Genomic DNA, 7,508 nt, shown 5'->3' on the forward strand with positions numbered 1-7,508 from the left:
CACATATCTGCGAAGAAATTCAAAGATATGTGTAAAGTCGACCAACCCGCACGGGCCAGCGTAGTTGACTATGGCCTAATCACCCTAATTTAGGGTAGGTTCCGAGCCCCTCGGTGAAGACATATAATGAGCTGGTGATGATGATGATGATATCTACGACTACGCAAAACTTCATCGAGATCCGTTCAGTCGTTTATGTACAAACGCTAATATCTATCCATCCATCTTAAGTTTCTCATTTATAATATTCGATGGAGCACAAATGCCTTATACAAACAGAATTGTGCGACAGACGAACGGATGAACGATATTACATTTCACAAAACAAAAGTTCATATTACAACGATAAGTGCAACGATCATGGTGGTCGTGAACGTATCCGTTCTAGATTGTCCCTTTATTTGCAACTGTTGTCAATGTCACCGAATTCTAAACTAAGGGCCAGTCCCACCACTGGCTGATGCTCAGATAGCTTAAAAATGACGTCACTGTCAGATAAAGTAACAAAATCCGATATTTCCATCACATATTTTACATGTTCGATTGTTATTACACTATTTACAATTTGGTGTGACCGGCCCGTATATCTCTCTATACTATTATAATAAAGCTTAAACACACTTCTTTATTGCCTAAGATGTCAGCAATCATAGCATATTTTCGAATAACTCTTTTTTTAATAAAAAGCCCTACACTTACGTCACGCTTTAAGCTATATATTTTCACGCCGTTAAACTTAGGGGTAAATATTTTGGATAAAAACCCTAATGTGGGAAAGAGTCCATAAGTTGTTGCCATTAAGGAAGCAAGGATGCCATGGCTTGACATCATGTCATATCATTTTGACGTTTGCAATTGATAACTTGATAAATGTGAACAATAAAATGATTTTTTTATAATTGAATGCGTATGAAGTCGCAAGGGAATAGCTAGTCATAATATAAATGCAAAAGTTAAGACGGATGTTTGTTAGAGTTTGCCGCTTAAACTGTTGAACGGATCTCGATGTTTATCATAGATGTAGAGCATAGTCTAGAATGACATAGACTATTTAATTTCGTATTTTTTTCTCTTTAATTCTATCCGGGCGGAGTCACAGGCCAAAACTAGTACACTAACCTTATAAAGAGGGTAATTATTATTTTTGTGTTTAACAAATAAAATCAAAAACTAATGCAAATATTACAAAAAAGGAAGGGTAACTTCCTTCGACCACATCTTCACCTAGGTCTAGGTGGGATAGTGGTCAAGCGCTGGTTTTTGCAATTTAAAAAAAAAAACTTAGGCTGTTTTTAAATATCAAGCAAACGATGTCGCGGTCAAACGCTTGTCTATAATAATATTATAAACATGAAAGATTTGCATTTTTTGTATGTATCGAAATAACTCAAAAACTACTTTCCAAAATCAATTCTTATTTCGCATATTAAAGCTAGTATAATAGTAAATTGTCAGATACAAGAGTATAAAGTGCGTTCGTACTATGAAACTAACTTTAAGAAACACAATCTGTCATGTACGTCGGTTATTGCCCTAAGCTTGTTACAGAAAAAACATGCGCGTGCGCAAGCCAGTTGTAGGAAACTTGCATAGTTAGCTGACGCGTAAATGATGTTTAATTTGACTTCCTTACAAGTGAATTACATTGTGTAAGAAAGTCGACAAAAAGGTGTTTATATCGGAGATGTAAAATAAATTGCCAATCAAATGATTTATTTTACCTCTTGCGATTTATGGTATATTTAATTTATTCTTCACTATTACATAAGTAAATTTTAATTATAGTAATATTTTAATTGAGAAAGTTTAGATGGATGTTCGATAGAGTCTGTAGCCTAAACTGTTGAACGGATCTCGATGAAATTTGGCATAGATGTAGAGGATATTCTGGATGAACATAAAGGCTACTTACTTATGTTTTTTTTTTTAATCCAGGCGGACAAAGTGCCGGCGAAAGTTAGTACTAAATATTGTGTGGAAAGATTTATATTTCTGTATGTATTGAAATAACTCAAAAGCTACTGGACCGATTTTAAAAATACATTCACCATTACAATGCTACGTTATCAGTGAATAACATAGCTGGTTTATATTGTTTTTTTTTATTATTTTACGCGGACTAACCGAGTATCAGTGAGTAGTTATCTTGAGTATCTAGTCACTTGTAAACGTACGATAGAAATTGTATAAAAGTGTTCCGAAAACGTGACATTTTAAAGTCTCGGTGACAAAGGGATGCTACTATACGGTGACCGTATCGACCGTGACTCACACCGACCACTCCTCACTTACTTATATCTGCATACAATGCACACTTCAATCTCAACATTGCCTTAGTCCTGATCATATCTCGTAGAGTCTATGACCTTTTAGAATTAAGTAAATAGATTATATGACATGAAAAGGAGTTGTAATTTTAATTAAATTAGATGTTAAAACTATATTTCGCTTGCGACTCTGTTCGCGTGGGATTTAAAATCACCAAAGTTGCCTATGTGTTCTTCCAGATTATCCTCTACATCTATGACAAATTTCATCAAAATCGATTCAGTTAAGATGCCAAACTATAACAAACATCGATAATCACACCAAACACTTGTTTTCAAAGAGAAGTTTGATTAGATTTTTTATTTTTTCTGCGTAAAAAGACTTGTAAATGCTATCTATCTTTTCTACCAAAGTGATATTGAGATGATTCTTTACCTGTAAAATGTTAATAAATTCAAAATACTGTTTTAAATGACAGTTTGAGATTAAAGTAACAGTCTTCTCTATGTTACATGTGTGTTACGAAGTCATTTCATGTCACAACATAGACTAATGATCGACCGGTTTTTATATGGTATTGCGTTATGTACATATAGTACGTTCCGTTGCATAGATTAGTTCGATATACGCTTACGAAAGGGGTCCACATACATTAAATTATGATTGTCAAATTAAACCACAAACGCACTAGAAACTTGTCATTTTTCGGACTGTGTTAAAGGTGAAATACAAATTCATTCTTCTTATTTTAATTAAAGAATGTATATCGATAAATCCATATTATGTCGATGTTTTCTTCCAACCCTATCGATTTAATCGATGCTTTTCAAGCCGAATGGTCGATCAGTGCTAATGCAAGTCAATCACATATCGATACCGCTGTAAAAACACAAGATTAGTATCCGAACGTATCCTCATAGGGCACAATTAAGCTATTACGAGGCGAATGAATCTTTAATGGATGTCTTGATATGTCGCCATGTGTAATTTTTAGTGGGAATTTCTAGGGATGTGATTTAAACAATGTCGATATATCGCCTGACTTATAGGAGAATGAGATCTGTCCGTCGAGCTTGAAACAGAAGTAATTTTTGCTTTCGGAAAAGTTATTTAAACTTTCAATGTAAAATAGCGTTAGAATTATGTAGTATCATGATTATATGATCAACTTTAATCGATCGGACTATAAAATAAAATGTATAAAGCTATGAAGACTACCATTTAGTTGCATTGAATAGAAGCAGGTCAAGAGAATGGCCGATGTCCTACATAATATATATGGTTGCATTTAGTTTCCGAGTACGCTGCCTTGTCCTAGCCCTAGCCATAAATGTCGATACTATGTCACACGGAAGAGTATTTCTATCGATACGTCAATGTCGAGGTGAACTACCCATGCCTAGTGTGCTAACGCACAAATTGATACCGCTCTTTTAATCGATTACGTAATTTATCAATCAATATATTCAATATCGATTAAAATTAATTATCGACAAACTATGTTAAAGATTGTCTCGAAGAACTCGCTACAATTCATTGAATCCATTTTCTTTGTAAGAATGCAATCCAATACGTTGTTATGCTTTGATGTGTTAATTCATTCCTTTTCTTTTCCAGGTGTCGAGAACATTTTGATTCAGTTTTCGAAGAATTTACAAAGAAGTAAGTAACGTTTTCTATTTTTATAACGTTTTAACGTTGTTCGTATTGGAAATGTGTATTCAGTAAAGACTTTACAAATTGAAATATTTTTATTGCGTTAACGTTCACTAAACTGAGTCAGAAACTAATGAATCTTAAATGAAAGCATAAAGTTATAAAATTTATTATGACTTCGTCTCGTAATTCGTTTCCTACTTGAGAATCAAGAAGTTTGTTTATGCTCTTAAACAAATGCTAAAAACTTGTACATATTTTAAACACCATAGCAATGTTCTCACTAACACTTATCGTGGGAATTTGTTTTGTATTTAGAAAGTGCTTTATCAGTCACTTCTAGAAAGTTCTTGGTGACGTCATAATCCATAAGCTCGACAAGAGAGAAATAAATCAGTTAGTTTCAATTTGCTTTTGTTATTTTGTTTATTTGCGTTTGTAATTATTTGTCCATTTGATACAACAGCTTACTCCAAAAGTAACTTTATTACTCAACACCATCATCATTCTCCTTATCCTACTCCCGTAGGGTCGGCGCAATAGGATTTTGTCCCCGAAATAACTCTATCATACGTCATCTCAGTCATCACTCCCTTTTTGAACATGTCACCTTTCACGCAATACATCCATGTCTTTCTAGGTCTATCTCTGACTTTAATACTCAACTAGGGAAAAATTTACTTAGAGTTTACGTCATGAAAAGTTATAAAATCAATCTTGAATAAAAAAAGGATTTATAATTTCTTTTATAAGATAATACGCTTAATTAAAGCCTTCATGAATTCGCTACTTATAAAAAATCTTTCTCGTTACAAACGAGTTTGTTTTTTCCCTTTTAATTGCTTTTATTCTATCAAACCGTGACTTTGTTGATGGTTCAAGGTTGAAAAATAATAAGGTATCTTGTGCTGAAGATTCACATGAGTTTTTCTTGTATTTATAGTGTTATTATTTTAACTATTTACCACACAATGAAACTATAAAATCGAATCTGTTTTTTATGCATTATTTAACATTTATATCTAGTTGATGTAATTAAAAAGGCTGTTTGTCTCGTTAAATGTACGTATCGTTTTTTCTTTAATTAACCATTTATTGCATTAAAATTACTGTATATTTTGTCAAAAATTACAGCATGTTTTTGAATAATTCTTTTTTTAATAAAAACCCTAATGTGGGAAAGAGACTATAAGTTACTGCCAACATCAAGGAAGCAAGGTTGTCATCATGTCATGTCATTTTAACATGTGAAACTGATAATTTACCAAATGTGAACAATAAAATTTGTAGCCCATACAGCTGTACGGATATCGGTGAAATTTGGCATAGATGTAGAGAATCTGAACACATAGGTTACTTTTTTAACTTCACGTGGATGGAATCGCGGGCATAAGCTAGTCGATAACGACGAAAGTGATTTACATTAGACAAATGAGTCAGAGGTAATCGTATAGTTCCGTAAGATAATTCGAATTCTGAGAACAAGTTCCGACATTCCCCAACTAAGAGTCGAATCTGAGTTTGTGAATGGAGGCACGTCATGGCTGTGAGTCATTGATTTTGTTTTTTTTTTTGCATATTAAAACTTTACTACGTTACGCGCCAATGGAGGAGTGAATCATTATTGATATTTTAAGCTAAAACAGGTTTAAGTTGATAGTGAGGCTTGTACGAAAATAATATTTTTGTAGCTCGGTAACAACAAAAATGATCTATGCATTAACACACTAGCTGTTGCCCGCGAGTTCGTCACGCAATATTGAGTTAAAAACCAGCCTATAATATGCCCGTCTATGTCAGCTACCCTTCAGCGAAAGTCCAGTCGAAAACGGCCCAGCCTTTTCGGAGATTACCCGGAACCAAACGCTTGCGGACAGAGAGACAAAAAAATTTTAAATGCTATTTTCGTTATCAACAAATACATCATCTTCCCAAAATCTGGCATTTTTCTTTTGATATTACAAACAGACACTCCAATTTTATTATATGTATAGATAAATCAACAAAACTTCAGTCATGTCAATGTATTAAGGGCTAGTTGATTTTAATTTAAATTCTAATTCTAACCTCAATTTCAATTAGACTATCATAATCGTGACTTGTCACATAAATTAGAACATGTACCGATTGCCACTTCTAACTGTAAACAGCGGACGTTCCACACAATAGAATACACGACGAGTCTCCACTGTTATAAGACTTGTATATAACAGTATTGCCATTCCTTTCATTATCTTTATAAAAGACAGAGATAGCAACTATTCACGTATACACCCATATCACGTATGCCGATCCGCCATTATTGAACGTGATTGTAAAATAGGTTATGTTGTTAAATCCGTTTGAATCTGTTTTTGTTTAATTGTTTTTTGAGCATTGTTTTTGTTTTATTAAACAGTTTTATTTGTACTATAAATGTGTGTATTTATTTTTGATCAATAATATTTTTTTATTTAACAATCGTTATTGTTTTGGAAGTTTATAACGTAACTACCTTTCGGCCACGACACAGTTCGCGTGGTTTAAAAAAACAAAAATGAGAACACATAGGCTATGTGTTCTTCCAGACTGTCCTCACGATCTATAACAAATGTCATCTAAATCCGTTCAGCAGTTTAGGCTACAAATTCTAAGAAGCATCCATCTATCTATCTAAACTTTCGCATTTATAATGAAGAATAATATACAAACAAAACATCATTTTCGTTCCGAAATTGAAGATAAGAGGGTCGTCGGATAGTTTTGGCGTCTTACAAACCCTTTATTATGACACACCTAATGGCGTTTTGATCGGCAAAGGTGTTATTGACAACAAAGGAAGTGTCAATCTATTGATTACCGTGTGAACATGGTTAATGTTTTTCAAATGATTACTCCTACTGTATTACTACAAAAAATACGTGTTATATTATGGACGTCAACAATGGCTTTTGGTATAAGTACTATATTACTATCGTTATTTGACACTATTTCGATAAGAAGTATTGAGGATTTCTCTCTTGCAATACTTGAAGGTCTTTACAATTAGACAATCAAGTTAATTGATGTTCAATTGTACGGATGCTGTTTACACGTTCTTTACTAATCCCTTGGAATGAAACATCTAACAATAGAATAAACACAATAAAAAAACAAACCACACAAGAATCAAAGAATAAATATTATAAATGCGAAAGTATGGATGGATGTTTGTTAGAGTTTATAGCCTAAACCAATAACCGGATCTCGTTTAAATTTGGCATACATGTAGAGGAGAGTCTGGAAGAACACATAGGCTACTTACTTTTGTTTTTATTTAATTCCACGCGGACAGAGTCGCGGGAGAAAGCTAGTAAAAGAATAAGTAAACACTTGAAACACCATTGATGTAATTCTGTAGCTCTTAATATCGAAAAGATATTTCAGAAACAGAATATTACCAACTATTTCTAGCCGTAAGCAAGAATATTACCACTATAGTATATTAAATAATATACTAATAAAGCCTTACCTTTTGTTTTAAAATATAAACCTACATGTGTAGTTAAAATTCATTTATACGCAAGGATATAATGTCAGTAGTAAAAGAGCTACAGTAATTGTAA

General features: G+C 33.1%; 1 protein-coding gene across 1 annotated transcript in view; it reads left to right on the forward strand.

Moving 5' to 3' along the window:
• The window catches only part of LOC106111465, a 35,239-nt gene that overhangs the window by 6,096 nt on the left and 21,635 nt on the right, over positions 1-7,508 (forward strand). The window contains exon 2 of the mRNA XM_013293584.1: positions 3,886-3,930. The gene's annotated coding sequence lies outside the window, so the exon portion shown is untranslated. The remainder of the gene's footprint in view (positions 1-3,885; positions 3,931-7,508) is intronic.

The sequence above is a fragment of the Papilio polytes genome, unplaced genomic scaffold (assembly GCF_000836215.1).
Source record: "Papilio polytes unplaced genomic scaffold, Ppol_1.0 DF824382.1, whole genome shotgun sequence".
In the NCBI taxonomy this organism is placed as follows: Eukaryota; Metazoa; Arthropoda; class Insecta; order Lepidoptera; family Papilionidae; genus Papilio; species Papilio polytes.